Source organism: Epinephelus fuscoguttatus, linkage group LG22, assembly GCF_011397635.1.
Source record: "Epinephelus fuscoguttatus linkage group LG22, E.fuscoguttatus.final_Chr_v1".
Classification (NCBI taxonomy): Eukaryota; Metazoa; Chordata; class Actinopteri; order Perciformes; family Serranidae; genus Epinephelus; species Epinephelus fuscoguttatus.
The window spans coordinates 1,911,711-1,932,254 of NC_064773.1; the positions used below are offsets into that span (position 1 = coordinate 1,911,711).

The 20,544-nt window shown below is 42.6% G+C and overlaps 1 protein-coding gene across 1 annotated transcript in view; it reads right to left on the bottom strand.

Annotated features, from left to right (window-relative positions):
- LOC125883246 (plexin-B2-like) overlaps positions 1-20,544 on the bottom strand; it is a 259,257-nt gene that overhangs the window by 137,828 nt on the left and 100,885 nt on the right. Inside the window, exon 3 of the mRNA XM_049567498.1 lies at positions 2,874-2,926. The gene's annotated coding sequence lies outside the window, so the exon portion shown is untranslated. The remainder of the gene's footprint in view (positions 1-2,873; positions 2,927-20,544) is intronic.

The following is a 20,544-nucleotide window of genomic DNA, read 5'->3' on the forward strand; positions in this document are numbered from 1 at the left end:
GAGACCAGTTAGATCCACTGGTCACACTGGGGGGTTTCATCTGGGTCCAGTTGGAGTGTGTGAAGAGCCACAGACACACATTCTGACTCCAAGTGCTGATTTTACTAAATAACATGTTTAAACTTCAGCTGGTCTCTAAATATTCAATGTTTACTCGCTAAAAGAACGAGATTGATTCTGTGCAGTGAAAAAACTCTCAGACAATAAACTCTGTTTACTGAGACAGAAAAGCCTTAAATGGGCAAAATAACCCTGCAGCCCGTCTGCAGGCAGCGACACACACTGAGGTGTTACAACCATTACCACAGTAGGTAATCTGTTTGTTCAAACTCTGTCTTCCTGTGTGTGGCAGAAACCTGAACCAAAGACTGAAGGTGGACGCAGTGTTACAGCAGTTTGACGTCAGAAGTACACACTGATGTAAAAACCTTAAACGTCTGAAATCAAAAAAGGGAAAAAGACACAACAGATACTGTACATACATCTTTACAGTGCAGCTGGCTGAGGCTAACATGGGAGGACACATGACGGACTCCTGCGCTGAAAAGCAACGACGTCGTAACATCTCCTAAACCTGACAAACTCTGCAGGGTTGAGGGATTTGCACACGTTCATTTATTTGTGGCGGCCGACCACATTATCAACATCTGCCGCCACATTTTGATTCTATAGTTTTGGAGCTGGACTGTCGGAGCAGCAGAGCTACTCTGAACACAGACGGAGCAGCAGAACACAGTGACAGTGAAACTACTGATTATTATCCTGGTTCTAATCAGAGTTACCACCCTGTGGTTGTATGACTCCGCCCACCAGTCCACCCTGTGGTTGTATGACTCCGCCCACCAGTCCAGCCTGTGGTTGTATGACTCCGCCCACCAGTCCACCCTGTGGTTGTATGACTCCGCCCACCAGTCCATCCTGTGGTTGTATGACTCCGCCCACCAGTCCACCCTGTGGTTGTATGACTCCGCCCACCAGCCCACCCTGTGGTTGTATGACTCCGCCCACCAGTCCAGTGTCTCTGACAGTCTCCATCCATGTCAGTGAAAACATGGATGCTTCACACACAGAAGATCTATACAATCAGCACAGTTTCAAGATTAGAGTCACCAATTCAGTATCTGACCAAATGTCACAGTCAAGCTGACCTTTGACCTTCATTATCTGATCCTGTTAGACATTTGGGTCAAGTTTGGTCAGAATTAGTGAATGAATTATTCAGTTATGGACAAAAACATGTTTTGTGAGGTCACACTGACCTTTGACCACCAAATTCTAATCAGCTTACTCTTCAGTCCAAGTGGACGTTTGTGCCAAATTTTAAGAAAGTCCCTAAAGGTGTTTTTAAGATATCTTGTGAATGAGAATGAGACAGATGCAAGGTCACAATGACCTTGACCTTTGACCACCAAAATCTAATCAATTCATCCTTGAGTCCAAGTCAACCTTTGTGCCAAATTTGGAGAAAGTCTCTCAAGCGTTCAAGATATTGTATTGATATTATTATTATATTATATTATTGTTTGATATTGTTTTCACAAGAATGAGACAGACAAGGTCAAAGTGACCTTGACCTTTGACCAATGAGCAACTAAAACTTATCAGTTCATCGCTGAGTACTAGTGGACATTTGTGCCAAAACTAAAGAAATTCCCTTGACGTGTTCTTGAGACAATGTGTTGACAAGAATGGGACAGCCACGGCTCTTGCTGGCACGGAGGCATAACATGTTGCCTTCACTGGCCTCTGCAGCAGCCGCTCCTCTCATCCATCCATCTGATCAGCTCTGAACAGATCGACTGATCAATTATCCAAACCACGCCTCAACTTAAACTCCACAAACTGCTGCACCTGTGCTGCGTTGACAGACCCCAATGTAGGGAGGAGACACAGACTGACACAGAGAGACGATGGAATATTTCACCTTCCTAAAGTCTAATGATGCAGTTCACCCTGATAACCACCGGTATACGCATGCTGGTTTTTCCCAGCAGCAATGCACCGTGGCACTGACTGTGCACAGAGCGCCGTCTCAGCTGGGTGTGGTCACGACACAAACACACCAAACTGTGACCACGCCCATCATCTGGTGACAAAGCCTCAATAAACACACAATGAAAAAAGGGCTGACATCAACAACACTTCATAACTCCTCATTCTACATGAGTTATAGTCTCCATCTGTGTGTGTGTGTGTGTGTGTGTGTGTGTGTGTGTGTGTGTTAGACCACGCAGTAAGAACATATTTTCTTGGATAAAACAGGTCGCAAAGTTCTTCTGTCTCCGTGCAGCGTGTGTTTGAGCCCACTGTCATCATCGTACCACAGCTTCAGAACAACATTGTGTTTGTGTATCACAGCTTCATGGAGTTCAAACAGAAGGAGAGGAGCAGTATAATAAGACACGGAGAGGTGTGTGTGTGTGTGTGTGTGTGTGTGTGTGTGTGTGTGTGAGTAGAGTGTCAGTAATTGGCTGATATGTGAGCAGAGTGTGTGTACGAGGGGCAGCAGGGTCTCACCAACAATTCATCACTTAAAAAACGGCCTGAAGCCTCCAATTAACCCCTAAACCCACACACACACACACACACACACACACACACACACACACATATACACACATATACACACACAAAACCACAGAAGAAGCTGCAGCTGCCAAAATAAACAGCCAATGGCGTTCATGGGAACCCACAATGGTTTCTAATGACAGCGGGGGAGGGGAGGACGGAAAATGATCTGAATACTGTGTGAAAAGAGTCGAAGAGAAGGAAGATGGACGAGGCGAAAATACTTTCAAAGGAAAAAGTATTTTGTTTGTTTTCAGAGGTGGAAGTTAGATTTCAGTATAAAAGTCGCTGTGACTCTCTCTCACCTGATCAGTGTTCACACCTGTTGATCTCTGATGACATCAAACGCCTCACTCTCCTGAAACACAAAACATGACACAGGTTATTAAAAACCAGTTTGGGTTAGTGACACAGGAAGTAATCAGTAGCTCTTTTTAAACAGGAGTTGTGCAAATTTGCAGGAAAGCCCAGTCAGTCTTCTTTCAGCATTGGCAGTATAAAAACAAAATCAGGGAGTGCAGCAAAATGCCGCCTACCTACTTTTGTTTATACAGAATGTGCCTTTTTCGGGGCAATGGGGGGCGTGAGCAAGTAACAAAACGTGTAGCTCAGCGTGTGACGTAAACAGTGACGTGGGAGGGAAGCCGCGGCTGGTCAGTCCTTCGGTGATTCTCTCGTAAGTCGGCCCGTTCTTCACCGTCCCCGTCATCTGACGGTTAATGGCCTCTTCGTTTGCGAGGACAAGGAGGGCGCACAATTCCTTGTCTCCCCAGTTGCTCATCTTTACAGTGTCTGTCAGGTTTGTGTTTCCCTCTTGCTACTAGCTGCTCGCTAATTCCTGCTATCAGCTGTTTCCTGTTTATCCACCGCCAGTGGCTCGCATGTGCAGCGTCATCAACAGCTCCTCCCACAAGTCATCAACAGCTCCTCCCGTTGCAGAAGGCCGCCTCTGTCTGTTTAAACTAAAAGGGTTCCACCAATATGTCTACCCTACGAGCCGGAAAATTGGGCACCTCCGATCAACTCGCTAATCCGGCGCTGTGTGTCTAAACGCTCGCAGCTTGCTGGCAAAATGACCCAACATTCACAGAAAATCTGGCAGTGTAAAAGGGGCTAGAGACAGTTAGTACAAATACTCTGGTACATGTAAACATCCTGCATTCAAACTTTCAAAATAAAAGTACAGAAGTATTAGCACAAAATGTATTTACAGTGCCAAAGGTAAAAGTTCTAATTATGCACCATGACCCGTTTAAGAATTATATGTATTATAATACTGGATAAGCTGCTGGTTTCTTAATCTACACTAATAGATAATATATAAGAGGATTTATATCTGCAAAACCAACTAATATCAAATAAAAGTTTAGTGCACTGGAAAGTAAAATACTGGCTTCCAAAATATGCTGCAGTAGAAGTATAAAGTGGCATTAATTACAAGTACTTAGTTGTAATTAGTTGTGCTGAATCCTGAAGGAACGACTCGAGGGTTGCACTCGGATTACAGGTCAAAACCAGGTGACAGCTCTGAGAGGGAATGTACGGAGTCCCCCAGGGGTCACGGCGAGGCTCCCAAAATATGTTCCTTCTTCTGTTCCCTCTGAGCCACATGTCTGTACCCAGTATGATCAGCTGATCAATAAACAGTGTTATATAATTATTAGTGAGAGTAAACTTAAACAAGCTGGGCCGTCCGTCCACAGCTGAAATGTGTAACTTCACGCCAGGGCGCCTGAGACAACACGATGATGTTGCCAGGGAGTGAAAAATGTATTGCAAGAGAACTCAAAATAAGTTGTGAGGGAAAACACAAAGAGAAATCTGGCTGTGACCCTCGGGGGCCACCGTAGCACATATTTTATTGCACAACTTGTTGCTTTTCACACGTTTAACAGTTCTGAGTCCATCTGCTTTCTTCTTCTCTGAGTTTTCCCACAGTCACTGAAGTTTAACACAGAGGGGGCGGATGGTTTTTATATTGTCACTAAAAACGTACATGAGTTTAAAAAGACATTTGTCAGCTCTGTGTGTCGGGCTGGCTGACACAGTGTGTGTGTGTGTGTGTGTGTGTGTGTGTGTGTGGTGTTAACAGGGTGGGGCTCTGAAATACAACCAGGAGTCTGCCTGTAAAAAAATAATGATGATTTCTGAAGTGTCTATAAAAACATTTACGGCTTTGGATTTAATATCAAAATGCTGTGAAGTGATTTTAACGGGATATTTAAAGTGATAAATATGTAAAGTGGGTATTTAAGTCACAGATTAAAGTTCTTGTTGCAGGTTCAGTGACTCTTTTCTTCTGCAATCAAGTCAAGTTACGAGTAACGGACATCATGATGGAGACGGGCTGATCGTTAATGCATCTACATAAATGTGAGCATTTAAGATAAGATAAAACTTTACTTATCCTCAGGGAAAGCTGTTGTGCAGCAGCTGCTAAACAAAGAGGGAAAGAGTGCAAACCAAATATAAATGATGAAGATTATCAGGTGCAGAAGTCAAATGTGCACACAAAAGAAATGTGAACTAGTAATTATTTTGATTATCAGTTAATTTGCCAAATATTTTCTTGGTCTATCAATTAATGATTTTGTTAATCAGCAGTCAGGAAATAGTGAAACATGTATTGCTATCTAGTTTCCCTTTAAATGGTTTGTTTTATCCACCCAACGGTCCAATAATCTAAAGCTGATCAGTTTATCATCATGTCTGAGAAAGAAAAGCACTAAAGTCTCACATTTAAGGAACATGACACCAGTAAATGTTAAAAAATAACTAAAAATGATTATTAGATTATCAAAATAGCTGCACAGTAAGTGTCATAAATATAAACTGGTTAACATTAAGTGAGTAAAATAAAAGAAAATACATGAACGCTCTGGGTCGTTGGCTCGTGCTGAAACAATATCAGACAGACATTAACTTTTAGTTTCATTATCAACTACTATATTTATGAAGTGTCAAGTTTTGTCTGGATAAATAATCAAAAACTTCATCTTCAGTTCTCAGAGGTCACTGAGGCCTCATGACTCCTCTGACTTTCCTCTGGCGCCACCATCAGGTCACAACTTCCCTTTGTTTGCTGCTAATTAAATGTCGTTAATATTAACTGCTAACATCAGCATATTGACACTGTCACACCTCATCTTAACTGGACACCATACGAACGAGCGTTTTTCCCAATGACAACACCCCAACCTGCTCCACGCATCAGCTAACAGGCCAACGCCAGGTTCATACAACAAGATATCTGCCTGATTACAGCCTGACGCTGTACAGTGTCAGCTCAGATCGTGAACGTCAATGAGTGTCTCGTGCCATAATCCATCGTTTCAACTCATGTAGTGTGTCATAATAGACAACAACTGACGCCACAGCTGGGACGCCTCATGACATTCTAACATAAAGTCTAGCATGTTTAATTTTCTTCTTGTCATCCACGATTTCTCAGAGCCGTCACTTTGACCAATAGGAACACAGAGCGATCTGCTGCCATGGAAACTGTACGACAACACCCCAGCCTTATGATTGACAAGAGTTAGCTAGTGTTAGCTAGCTGAAAAGTCGTCTGTTTCCACTTTAAAATGTTGATGAAAAACGTTGCCATCTGTTGATGTTTTGACTTGAATTAGTGCTAAAGTGAACGGCCGAGAAGAACAAGTCCATCCGTTAGGAGGTCAAGGGCTGTGACCTGCTCTTCCGCTAGCAGAGCCAGAGGGAGGGTGGGACATCGGCGACCAGGGTCTATCGGCTTTCCTCCAGTGTCCACACACCCCTGGATGTGGAGCCTTGGACTTCGTGCCCCTACCCTCCGGACAGGCAGACTTGTAAATGGTAAATGGACTGGATGAGTCACATTCACCCATTCATACACACATTCACACACTGGTGGCCGAGGCTGTCATACATGATGTTACCTGCTACTCAGTAACCATTTACTCAAGTTCGCACACCGATGGAACATCCGTGGATACTTCAACGTGGGGACTGGAGGAGCCAGGGATCGAACCGACGATCTTCTCATTAAAGTAAGACCAGCTTTACATCCTGAGTCGCCCCATCCATTCTGGCATCAACGTTTTTAACCAACATTTTGAAGCGGAAATAGAAAACTTTTCAGATATATAAAGCTTCACAGCTTTCAAGTTCAACTTTGAGTGTCGTCATCCTGAATGAAGCTTTAAACTGTTCAGCAGCAATGATAATAAATGTTCATTTATAAAGTAACATAAGGGGGAAATGTTCCACTCTCATATTTGTTTGGGAGCTTTTACTTTGAAACAACAGTCGCTGCACTGGAGGTGAACACTGTGAATATCAGTCCAAACTCTTGTAATGAGCTCCAGAACCTGCTGCAGTGGATCAAAGTATTCACAGAACTGTGATGGCAATGTTAATTAAACGTAATAATTAATTCACACAAACTGGCAGGAATCGTGTATTATCTATCAGAGAGAAAATCATATTACTGCCTGGAATAATAACAAAAAGCTGGAGCTGCCTTCATCACGGCACAAATTCAACTAAAGGCACTTTAATTTGTGATAATACGAGACGAGAGCTTCAGTTTTCTCTCATGATGATAACATTAATGCTCACAGGCTCTGAAATAAAGGAACTTTTTAACTGAGGCGATAAAGAGAAATCAATTTAGGCAGTAATCTTCATAATGAGACAACCAAACAGACAAAAAGCTACAGACACTGGGAGGCTTTAATGAACAAAGAGCAGCGGAGTGTTGCTGAATAAGCCCGCAGACATACATCTGCACAGGTAGCTTTAATTTAAGGATTCACATCTTTACTGCAGGACGAGGACTGAAGCTGTCAGACACACGGAGCGCCGTAAGAAGTACAGTGTTTGCCTCTCAGATGGAGTTCAGTCAGGGACGTCATTTATCGTGACCCAGCTGCCAACAACATCCTCAAACGTTGATATTTGGTTGATTAGGTTGTGACGTTGAGTAACCAAAATTCAATGTCAGAACATCTACTGCCAACTTCAAACTGATGTCAGATGAAGCTGAGAGTTTGTTGGTTTTAAGTTGTGTTGTTAAGTAACCAAAATCCAACGTCTTCCGAACGCCCCATGCCTACACCATCTGGACGTAGAATAAAAACATGTAGTCGTACGGTTGAAGAACATCATCATGCTAAAAACACATGACGTAAAATTCCAACATCGTTAGACATTTAAAATATCGTCAACCTGATTTTTATTCTATCAAAATTTAACGTTTGTCTGATGTAAGAGTCCAGCATCTTTCTGACGTCAGCTGGTGAAATAACAAATGTCCTTCCTTTTAGTCCGGCGCTTCACTGACTCAGTGAGCTTTAGCGCCGCATTTCAAAGCTCCGTCCATTTCAATGTTTTGATGTAAATGTTTTGACTTTTATTTTCTTTTGGTTTTGCTGACAGATGGACAGATGGTTAGCTGTGTTAACACATGGAAACAAAGCGCCCACTGCCCACCTTCCATCTCCACTGCTTAGCTAACGGTAGCCTTAGCCGCTCTGCACAGTGCATCACCAGGGTCTGGTGGGAGCTAGCCAGCTGTGCCCACATTTGGTGATGAAATCTAGTAACCAGGTAGCATTGCCGTGGAAACATAGTAGCCACCCTCTGGTCTCCACAAGGCAGCCATGATGAGTAATCAGCTTCATTTTGAGGCCCCAAATCCCGCATTAGCACTGTTACCTATGTTGGTGCTGACACTGCTAATGGTGTTAACAGAGCTAACTGCTAACTGTGATGCTAAAGGGGTTTTGGGGCTCAAAATTGAACCACTTACTCACTGGGGTGACCAGGGGGGAGACCAAAGGGTGGACATGATGTTTCTAGGGCAGCTGTGTTGGTCTGGACAGTGTTACGAGCAGTAACTGTTCAATGAGTTGCAGTGGTGCAACCACTAGATTTAATGACTTTTCAAACCCTCGTAGTGACTTCAATTCTAAAAAGCAACAATATTAATGATTTATTCAGACCATCAGGAAATAAAGATCTATAATTAATTTCCATAAATGCTGCTCAGATAAATCTGAGTTCACGGCTCTCTCGCCATCAGCGTCGTTTCTCTCTTCTTCTATCCTTTACGTTGTGCAGTAGGTGTAATAGACCGGGGGAGACGAGACGCTGCTCGCCATGGGAGTTCAGCGGTGTTGAGTCTCTATGGTTTTGTCATACCTGTCAAGTTTTGGATTTGAAAATAAGGGAAATTTTTCAGCGCCCGCCGCGAGCCCCCCAGCCACTCCCCACCCCCTACACTACAATACCAGTGAAAGTATCACAGTTCTGAGTAGTATCATGATACCACAGTGAAAATGAGGCAGATGTGCCTTTTGTCATTTGTAAAAAGATAAATCACTTTTCTATAATACATCAATGATATTTCAATGGAATAAATTACTTATTGACTTATTCATACTTCAAAAACAGCATCAATAAGTGATTAACATAGGAGGGATCAAAATGATCAAAATCTGCTGCTGGTTGAAACATGATAATAGGGGCACCCACTCCACTAACTTGACGTGGAAATGAGCGGTGGTCTAGAAAACTAGCTCCAACCAGACTCCAAAACTAACCAACTGCAACTGATAAACAGTTAACTGCTGACATCTCTGAGGAGAGTTAAAGTATATAGAAGCACAAAAAGTTAAGTAAGAGTACTTTATATTTGTACTTCTGTACAGTACTTGAGTAAATGTACTTGGTTACTTTCCAGCAGTTGTTTCCACAGAGTTAAAGTCAGACGCTTCTCTCCTCTGCTACACAAACACAAATGAATGTCGCCTTTCACTTCGCATTGAAACAAGCAGCAGAGCAGCTAGTGAGGCGAGACTGTGTGTGTGTGTGTGTGTGTGTGTGTGTGGTGAAGTTTGTTTGGCAGCACTTCTGACAGTGTTGAGGCCCTCGGTGCTTCCAACAGAATGGGCCAGTCTGTCTCCACTCTATCTCAAAGAACCATATGCTTCTGGATAGCACAGCCCGACTCGTCCGCCTGTGTGTGTGTGTAAGTGTGTGTGTGTGTGTGTGTGTTCATTTGTTTTTTTTACTGTGTGTGTGTCCATATGTTCCAGCATCTAACATCCAACATCTAAACATCCAGATGGCGAAGCATCAGTCTGCACAATGTTTCCTTCCATCATCAGGAAGTAGCTTGAAAAGCGTAAAAGACAATAAATATTCATCACGAGGGCTTTAGGGAGCGACCGCACCGCTCGCTCCGCAATTATACTGCACTTATCTCATGATGATAGCTATAACAACAACAGCAACAAGCTTTTAGCTTTAAACCACAAATAAGACTGAAGACGATGATGGAGGATAAAGTTTAAACAACCAGGAGAGATGGATTCAGTTTGAGAGGAGGCGACAGATTCAGTTTACTGAAACAAAAACAGATGAATCCTCGTTTGTTTACAAGCTTTGATCAGACGGATTTATTACAACAGCAGGTGTGAAAGTTTGTGTCTCACTGTGTGAGAGTAGACAAAGCTCGTGCATGTGCGTCCAGCTCCACAACGACAGAGAGATATAAGTGCACGTGAGGCTTTATGAATCCATAAGCTCCATAAGTTTAATATCCGGGCGTAAAGGGACCCTCAGAAAACTTTATCAGTCAGGCAGCGGGCTAACAGTGGTCCTGAGCGGAGTCTCTGTAACCATGGCAATGATGACGCTGAGTGACAGACCAGCCATCCTGTGACATTCTCCTCTTGATTTAATATTTCTCCATTATGTCTCGTTAAAGTCTTTCCACAGAAATACAGGACAAACTGCATCCCGTACTGACTCAGTGAGGGACAGTACATTTTATTTTTCAATATGGGACAAGCGGCAACTCTGTCGTCAACGTGCCTCAGTGTGGCGCCGGCGTCAGTCACATCACTTATTCTCAGTTTTACTATCCTTACTTTTATCAGGAAAATGGTTTGCTGCATTCCAGAGATCTTCCTGGGAACAAAGAGCTTGTAACTTTTATGGACGCTACTGCGCTACCTGGTCAATCAATTAACTTCACGACTGAAAAGCTATTTGATTCAGAAAGTAGTGACGTCACCACCACGCTACTGAGAATGCTGTTAAATTCGTAAGGTTGCACCTTGTAGTGAGCTGCTGCCCAACACCGATTATTCCTGACAGCATGAGAAATAGCGGCGTAGCATGAGCGCGTATGAAATCGGTCATTTGCGTGACTGGTTCACAGTCAGGATCAACTGATGCCGTCTATTGGGTCCCTAGTGAATACATCAAGCCCACTGCAAGGAACCGCGGCATCTGGTTTGACAGTAATCTTACCTTCGAATATCACACCACAAAATTAGTGCAATCACGTTTTTATCAGCTCAGAAATATTTCAAAGATATGTTCCTTTTTAACTGTTAAAGACACTGAGACCATTTTGCATGCTTTTATTTCATCATGGCTCGATTTTTGTGACAGCCTTTTTTGACCTGTCCACGTCAGAAATCCCTGGACAGACTACAAATGGTGCAGAACTCTGCTGCGAGGCTTTTAACCAGAACTAAAAAACACGATCACAGTACACCTATTTTAGCATCTCTATATTGGCTGCCAGCACGTTTTAGAATTGATTTTAAGACTTTATTGATCACTTTCAAATGTCTCAACAGTCTCGGTCCTAGACCTTTTAACACCATATGCTCCTACTCGCACTTTACATTCCTCAGGCAAAGGCCTTTTATGTGTCCCAGAGTCCAGACTGAAAACTAAGGGGGAGAGAACATTTTCAGTCCGGGCCCCAAAACTGTGGAACAAATTGCCCGAGGAAATAAGGTCGGCTGATTCATTGATTTCTTTTAAATCTCTTCTAAAAACACATTTTTACTGGAAAGCCTTTTTTGATTTTATCTGAGTTTTGTCATTTATTGTTTTCATGCATTGGAATTGTGTACTTCATGTTTTAATTGTTCTGTAAAACACTTTGTAACATATGTTTTGAAAAGTGCTATATAAGTAAAGGTTATTATTATTATTATTATTATTATGAACCATTAACTTATGACTATTTTCATTACGGATGAACCTGCAGATTATTCCTCCATGAACTGACTGATTGGTTTGTAAAAATGGTGAGAGATGAAGTCACAATGACCCAGAGCCCGGCGTGACACCTTCACAGTGTTTGTTTGGTCCAAACCTAAAAATCATTGTACCATAAAGACGAGGAAATCTTTTGTAGGCAGAGAAAATAATGTATTTCTGTGTGAGGCCAGACTGATAGAGGAAATATCTGAAGCATTTCCATGAGTCCTATTACATTTTCAGAAGGTTATTGTTCATTCTCCTCTCAGCTCACCCTCCACTGACCTCTCCTCTGCCTCTTTCATTTCCACAACTCGCTCTGCTGTGAATCAGTAAGAGGCAAGACAAGGCAGAAGGCCAGGGCTGCACCTAATTCAGACTTAAAGAATAAACTTTCCTAAAAACACTTTTCTCAACAAATCATGCGACAGCAGAGAATCACACGTGTCATTAACAGGAGTTATAGCAGAGCATTTTCTCTCCATAGTTTCTGGCAGATTTGGTTTAAAATGAGGCAGACGGAGGACAGACACACTCAGCAGGTCCAGATTGGAGGCAGGGACGCCCTCTGCTCTCTGTCTGACCTCTACGCCAGGAGACACCACACACACACAAACACACACCATGAGTCATGCGTCATGTGCCAAAAGAGACGGTCAAACAACAGCAGCCTCGTGCAGAGACAAAGACCCACTGCTTCATTTGAATACAGAGACAGAGACAGGACGCACCGTCCAGAGACAAACACTGTGACTGAGATACAAACTATAAATATAACGTAAAATATCAGAATGTGAGTTTCATCCTTTAAAGAAAAACAGTTTGGATATAATTTGTGTCGGCTCAGCAGTTTAATATTGTTTTAAAGAAATTATGTTCTCTCTCCACTGCCTCCAAAGGAAACTTTCAAACAATCTGTGAATCTGAAGAACTCAAATCGAATTCTTTTGTCCTCTGGAGTCGCAGCAGTGTTCAAGGTTTTAGGGTTTATTGGGTTATTTGGGGTTTAAAACACCAAAGTCGCACAATATTAAACTAACTCACTGATGGAGGCAGCAGCAGAGCAGCAGCTCCTGTGTTCAGTGAAGTAAAATTACTGTTTTTGTCAGTGGAGTCTGGTGCTGTGTCTCAAATCTGATGCTTCTAATAGTGCACTCACACACTGCGTGCACTATTTGGGTCGTGCACTAAGTTTGACAGGGCGTTATCTCAAATCAAATAAGACAAACAACTCTGCTAGCGCACTGCAAGCAACAGCTGACAACATTTGTCAACAGAAAATATCCAGTGCTTATTTTTCGATGACAGGAACGACTCCGAACAAACTCGACAAGTATCCACACGTTTCTTCGGTGTAGTAGCCTGAGCCATGACTGATTACATTACGAATCTACATCACAGTACTATGCACCAGTAACCTGCTCTCTGTGTTTCTGGTACGTCTCTGTTGCATGTAACACACGTGCCATACCTATGGCGATGCCGTCACATGGTCTGGATATCCCCGCCCACTTCTAGTACAAAACGAAAGACAAATGTCCCCAGACTCCCATTCTGAAGTAAGGGAGGCTGGTCACGCGAGACTAGTGCCAACCCACAAGTTCGAGATGTGTTTGTGGTTCAGTTCCTCCCACCCTGTAGGCAACATATGATGTTAAAACATGATGATGTCACAGTCAAGTTGACCTTTACCTTTTGACCTTCATTATTTTATCCTGTTCGACATTTGTGTGAAAAGGTTATGGCCAAAAACATGTTTTGTGAGGTCACACTGACCTTTGAACACAAAATTGTAATCAGTTTCTTCTTCTGTCCACGTGGACGTTTGTGCCAAATTGAAAGAAATTCCCTCAAGGTGTTCTTGAGATATTGTGTTCATGACAATGAGACAGACAAGGTCACACTGACCTTGACTTTGACTACTTTTATTAGTCTAAGTTCATTCTAATCAGTTCATTGCTGAGTCCAAGTGGACGTTTGTGCCAAATTTAAAGAAATTCCCTGGAAGTGTTCTTGAGATATCGTGTTCACAAGAATGGGACAGACGGACAATCCGGACAAATACTTCCTCTGGTCACAACTAGTCACCGTCATGGTTGTTAAAATATGAAGTGTAACTGATCACATGGCAGGTTTCTTGTTGTCCACTTAGTGATGTTAGAGTCACAGTGACCTCTGACCTCTGCTCTGTTTGCAGATGATGTTGATGTGACGTGAGCTCGTAGGTTTCCTGCTTAAAGCATGAAGTCACACTTCAAACAGCTGAAATCAGATTTTTCACAGAACACACCGACAGCTTCACAGAACTGTTTCACTAAAACACAACCTGCACGCAACTGTACTCTCTCCTCACACACACACACACACACACACACACACACACACACTGATTTACAGTCTCATGCCTTAAACACAGAATGCATCAGTGAGCTGTGTTTCTGTGGACAAATGCTTTAGCTACACAGGTGTGGAGACTGTGACGGCTTTATGTTCAGGTCAGCAAACGTCTCCACGGCACACACTCTGACATGTTACTGTAGCAGCAACACAGGTGTTAATAACTAGATTAATGACGGCTGAGTTCCATTTAGCTGCTTCACTGCTTCCAGTGTCCTTTTACACCATGCATGTTGGTTCAGTGTCACACTGTCAGGGCTCACTGGGAGCAGCACAGAATAAATCTGATCCTGTGGCGTGAAAGGGTTAATCACAAGGCCCAACACACTGAGAATTTAAAAAAGCTGCTTTCAGTTGATGGTTCTCTCCAGCTGCACAAAAATTGTATTTTCAGTGTTGAAGTAATGATGATAGCTGGCAGCATTAGCATTTACATGACAAACGTGACTCCAGGTGTCACCACGTGCTCCCTGGAGGCTTGCTGACCATCTCATAGTAAATTTAGCGCTCTGATTAGAGATGAGGAGACTCTGCAGCCTGATCTGAGCTCTCAGTTTGTACTTGGTGATAAAACATGAGGTGGTTACGGGAGGAGAAGCCCTGAGAGCTTACGGAGAGGTGTGCAGATTCTACTCTGTTAGTCTGTCTGACATGAGGCTGCAAACAGAAGCAGCAGGAGATGAACCGCTGTAGTCTGTTCTCTATTAGAGGAGTCTGTCCGGGATCAACTGGATTCTGGGGAATGTATAATGAAGGCAGCCGTGCAGGTGGTGCAAGTTTTTAACATTTATGCTCAGCCGGGGCTAAAGGATTATCTTCACTGCAGGTCATTCTGTCTGGATTAATAGAGTCATCACCTGGTCTATAAAATGACAAAAAATATGAACTAGATGTAACGCCGTGCAGATGTTGACCTCCACGAACAGTGAAAACATGGATGCTTCACACACAGAAGATCTATACAATCAGCACAGTTTCAAGAAATGTCTCCCCTTCTGTTCCTGAGATATGACGTTAAAAAAAAACAACTTAATTCAACAATACAATGCAATACAACACCAAAATCTCATAAGTTCATTGTTGAATCCAAGTGGATGTTCGTGCCAAATTTGAGGGATTGAGATATCACGTTCATGAGAATGAGATGGAGTCAAGGCCACAGTGACCTTGACTTTTGAGCATCAAATTCTAATAAGTTTATTCTTTGGTCAAGGTGGACATTTGTGCCAAATTTGAAGAAATTCCCCCATGGCGTTCTTAAGATATCGTTTTCATGAAAATGAGATAAACGCAAGTTCACAGTGACCTTTGACCACCAAAACCAATCAGTTCATAATTAAGTCCATGTGAACATTTGTGTCAAATTTGACAAAATCCCTGTGAGGTCTTCTTGAGATATTGTGTTTACTAAATGAGACAGACCATCATCATCCTCACTGCGACCTCGTCACATGTCCACGTTTGGTCATGGGCTTTCCACGTCCACATATGACGTCCAAGGTACCCTGGGTGTGTTGGTTGTTGACGTTCTGGGACGCCGTGTCAACTTCAGCCTGTTACATGCATTGTCTGTTTTCAAAATACACTTCTGTTTTCACAGGAAATGTACAGTTTGACACAGTCTCTTTCAAAATAAAAGCACTACGTCGGTGAAACGCCGCAAATTGACGGGACGTGAACACTTCTCTCTCAAGTAAAAGTCAGTGGTTGTTAGACCTATCCACCACCCCTCCTGCCCACCCCGCTCAGACTTTCGCCACCTTAACTTTCGTCCTTGTCCCACCGCATTTCCCCCTGATGTTGCTGGGCGCCATTAAGCTGTAATGGCAACTGGCCGCATATCATGCTGATGTTAAAGGATGTCTTTGTTGTTGGTTTCTGACGCCACAAGTCACTGCCCAAGCACCGGATTTGACAACTTTGGAGTGAGACTGGGCTCAGGTCACAGTGACCTTTTCCATATTTTGGGATATACCCTTGAGGTGTTCTCGAGAGGTCACGTTCACCAAAATGCAATGGACAGACATGCAGACTGACAGACTGAAAACACAATGCCTGCGGCCACATTTATCATCGGTGCAGAGACATAAAAAGTTTATCCAGGGACAGAAGACGAAAAAAAGAAGACAAAAACCCAAAAATGACAAACGTGTTTTCAGGTACGGAGAAAAAGATAAATGAGCTGCTCTGTCAAAACAAACTTACTGCATCAGTCCTTTTCTAAACATCTGAGTTTAAAATGAGTAAATGACTGTGTGTGTGTGTGTGTGTGTGTGTGTGTGTGTGTGTGTGTGTGTGTGTTGGAGGCTTATTTGTGTAGGATTTTAAGCAATTAGGACAGGAAACAGAGGCGCTGTTGCTTTGGCTTCCCTCTGGAATTAAGTTATGCACCGTCAACACACACACACACAAGAGCAAATTCCCACACTGACCGACAACACGGTCTCAGCTGTGGAACGTCTCACACACACGCACACACACACACACACACACACACACAAATACACACAGTTAAAAACACACCCTCAACTTCCTCTTGACCCATTTCCCAAACACAACACACCACCTCTCTGTGTTCATCCCTCCATCCCTCCCTCTCTCTGAGCAGACCACTTCTGCCTTGTGTCACCACATCAGACGACACACACACTCACACACTCACACACACACACACACACACACACACACACACACACACGGTTAATCAGTGTGTTCATGAGGCCAGAGGCATGCTGGGTAAAACCCTTCTCTAAACTGTCTTTATGTAACTCTGCTGCTGTTCAGGGATCTGGAGGGTAACGAGTTGCGGAAACTTTCAGGTTGTTCTTATTAAAGTCTGTCTGAGGTGACTCCTCTGACTGTCCAGCCTCCGTATGATAATATGTACGATAACAACCCACCATTAAGTTTAACAACACGGAAGAGTCTGGTGTAAAATCACACAGTCTCCCTGCAGCTGCTCGGTGTGAGCGCAGACAAACGCTGAATTGCTTCTTCACTTCCACGCATCTTTTCAAACTAAAGCTCAATTTGAAAAAATGTTCACGTCCTCCACACCACAGCAGTTAAAATTAACTTAAACAAATGTAACGTGTGGTTTGATTGTGCTCTAACATGCTGTGTGCACAGAGCGCAGAGGAGGAGAGGAAGAGCGCTGAGCCGCAGCGACTGCACGCGTCTGCTCTATGAGATGTTTCAGGAATATTTAGAGTGTTTAGAAAGTAATTAAAAGACTTGACGACTTAAATAAGTAAAAAGAGAAGAATGAGGATGAGGAAGAGAGCAAGTTGATTGTGATGGTTATTTACTTTATAGCACAGTGGTTTTCAGACTTTTTTTGTGCCCATGGTCAAAATCTCAAAGCACATCTGTATCTGTGCACAACAGCATCTATGACACGTGTTATCACTCTAATCACGAAATAAGACAATGAAAATAAGAACAAAAATCAGACAGGTAGCTTCATGATTCTGTCTGCTGACAGTTTTATCTCTTTTCTTTCAGTGGCAGGTCGTCTTCTCTGCTGCTTTGTTGTAATTTGCTCCGTACAATAAAGCCATCCATTGTCCCACTCACGGCTTTCTCCTTTTAAATGTTATCATCCCTCACACTGGCTGCCAATCACAGCTTCTGATGTGTCACACATTTATAGTGCCCACGCACAACTAGCGACAAATAGGCTCCACGTGAAGGTTTTTAACTTAACTTAACTTAAAGTAAATTAAATCACATTTCTTCAGCAGGAGTTTGCCTCTTTATTAGGAAATGGGTGCACACGTCATACTGACACAGACGATTACAAACTGTGTTTTCTTTGTTGTTGAATAAATGATAAATGCAGAAAGTGAACGTGGGCGAATGTAGTGAAGATATTTAGACACCTCACATGTCACACAGACATTTCTCCTGCTCATTACTTTGCACAAATGTGCTGAGGCCTCAAGAACCCCTCTGGTGCTGGCAGACAGAAACCTCCCAACAGGACGCACTTTGCATACACACTTTGGGTTTTTTTTGCACCAGCACTTCATGTGTGCAAACAAAAATAAAAATTGTGGAAGAGATGCCCTTTTATTCCACTTGAGCACCTGCCCATTAAAATGTCTGCAGAGCCCAGTTTGTCGAAATCCGGTCCGTGGGCAGTGACTTGCAGCGTCAGAAACCAACGACAAAAGGTATCGTCAGCATGACACACGTCTGGTTGCCGTGATAGTTCAGCAGCACCCAGGGGTGTCAGGGGGGCGAAGGTTGAGGCAGCGAAAGTGCAAGTGGGGTGTGCGAGAGGGTTGCTGGATGGATACAGCACCCACCGACTTTCACCCGAGAGAGCAGTGTTTGTGTCTCGTAAGACTCTAAAGCCAAACCCTGTTCTTTTTTCCTGAACGCAACCACATGTGTTTGTTGTTGAAGGAAACGTCAATGGGCGGTGCTGTACCGATGTAGTGCTTTTATTTTGAAAGAGACTGTATCAAACTGTACATTTCCTGTGCAAACAGAAGTGTATTTTGAAAACAGACAATGCATGTAACAGGCTGAAGTTGACACGGCGTCCCAGAACGTCAACAACCAACACACCCAGGGTACCTTGGACGCCATATGTGGACGTGGAAAGTCCATGAGCAAAATGTCAATAATGATTCATTAATGGCTAGAAAAGTGTTTTATACAGAACATTATGCTGTCACAGTGAAGTTGATCTTTGACCTTTTGGATATAAAATGTCATCATTTTATTATTTTATCCTTATTATTCTTATTGTTTTAAGTGTTGTCATAATTATTGTTTATCCTGCATGTTCTTCTTCTTCTTCTTCTTCTTCTTCTTCTTCCAAGGAAATCATACTTCCCATGCGCGAAAAATCACCAAACTTTGCACAAAGGTCCAGTCCCATGCCAGATTGCCTCAGCTGCAAAAACAGGCCAATAGTCCTGATGGTGGCGCTACAGCAAGCCTCTAAAGTGCTACAGATTTGCAACTTTCATCAAACTGTAGCCCCAATACTGAGGAAACCTTTGTACATTTAAACCTATTGCAAATTATGAAGTTCATCACTCTGTTTTTTTTTTTCAAAAACTGTAAAACTTATTAAACAATTTTTGCTCAGTTGACACCAAACTTGCTACAGAGCATCTTCAGACTGTCCTACACAAACGATCCACACAGAATTTTGATTTATCGAAAACTGAGCCTACAGTGCATCAAAATGTTTGACTGTAAACGGTACTGTAAACATATACATGCAAATTCTTGCTAAATACATTTTCAATGTTCATTAAAAAAAATGACAAAATTCTAGAGTCATGGTAGATGATGTTTGGAAAACATCAGAATTTTATCTCAAAAACTGAATTTTTTACAGCATTTTGAATTTCGCTCTAATGTGAACAATTGGAGTCAATGTAAAAATGGCAATTTTAAACATCAGTTTTTCACTTATGGAGCAAATCAATCATTGTTACAAACAAATTACCAACATCTCCATGCTGTCTAGATGCAGTTTGTGTATTTTTGGATTTTTGTCTTAATAACTGAATTTTTGACAGCTGTTTGAAATCTGCCTTTACACACTAACAGCTGCTGTCTTGCACACAGGTGACTGGCTTAGTCAATCTGTGAAGCTACATGTGACATTTCTGTTTGCCAGTTAGCTCAGTGAGATAGAAGACGGACCTCAGTCTCAGAAATTGTGACTTCAAGCCTCAGCTAAGGCAGAACGGACATTCTAATGTGAAAGTCCTATGTTCAGGCATCATGCTATGTAGATTAGAGACTACCAAGGTTAAAATAATTATGATCCAGGCAGCTGTGCAGAGAGACAAACACTCTTTATCAACACTTTTCCCTGTTATCCCTCGTCTCCCTGTTTCCCTGTGTATTTGGCTTAGCTATCAGTCAATATGCAGAGTCTATCCAATAGCTGCTTTTACATTTTAAAAAATGCTTTCATCTTTGTCACCATGGATAATGTTTAGCTTTAAGCTAGATCAGGCCAGTTTGTTCATAACTGCTGCATAACTTTCTTTCCTTTGTATATTATGAGTCTGATCACTTCAGCCACTCATCCACAATCTGAAGGGCATGCCATAATTATATGATGTAACTTCTATGTTGTGATGTGCTTTGTTTTATTGTGTGTGTTGCTCAGAATTGCCTAATTTTGCCTAAAACTGCCTGGCCCCGCCCACTGCTGCGCAGCAGCTATAATTACCATATGAATTCTTGAGTTATGGCCAAAACACATGGTGGTCACGTTCTGAATCAGCCCTGTCCACTGGTCACACTGTGTGATGCAGCACAGACTAACTCAGCCAGTAACCACCTCCTGGTAAATATGTGATTAACATGTTTCACAGAATCACAGCAGTAATTTGTCACATAAATAAAATACTCCCTGTTGAATGTTTGAGGGATGAAGAGGAGAAGAAACGAGGAGGAGGAGAGTAGTGAAGGAGAGATGAAAGGACAGAGGATAACTGAGCTGCAGCAGTTTGTTTAACAGTCTGACAGGAAGTGTTGAATCTGTTCCCTCGG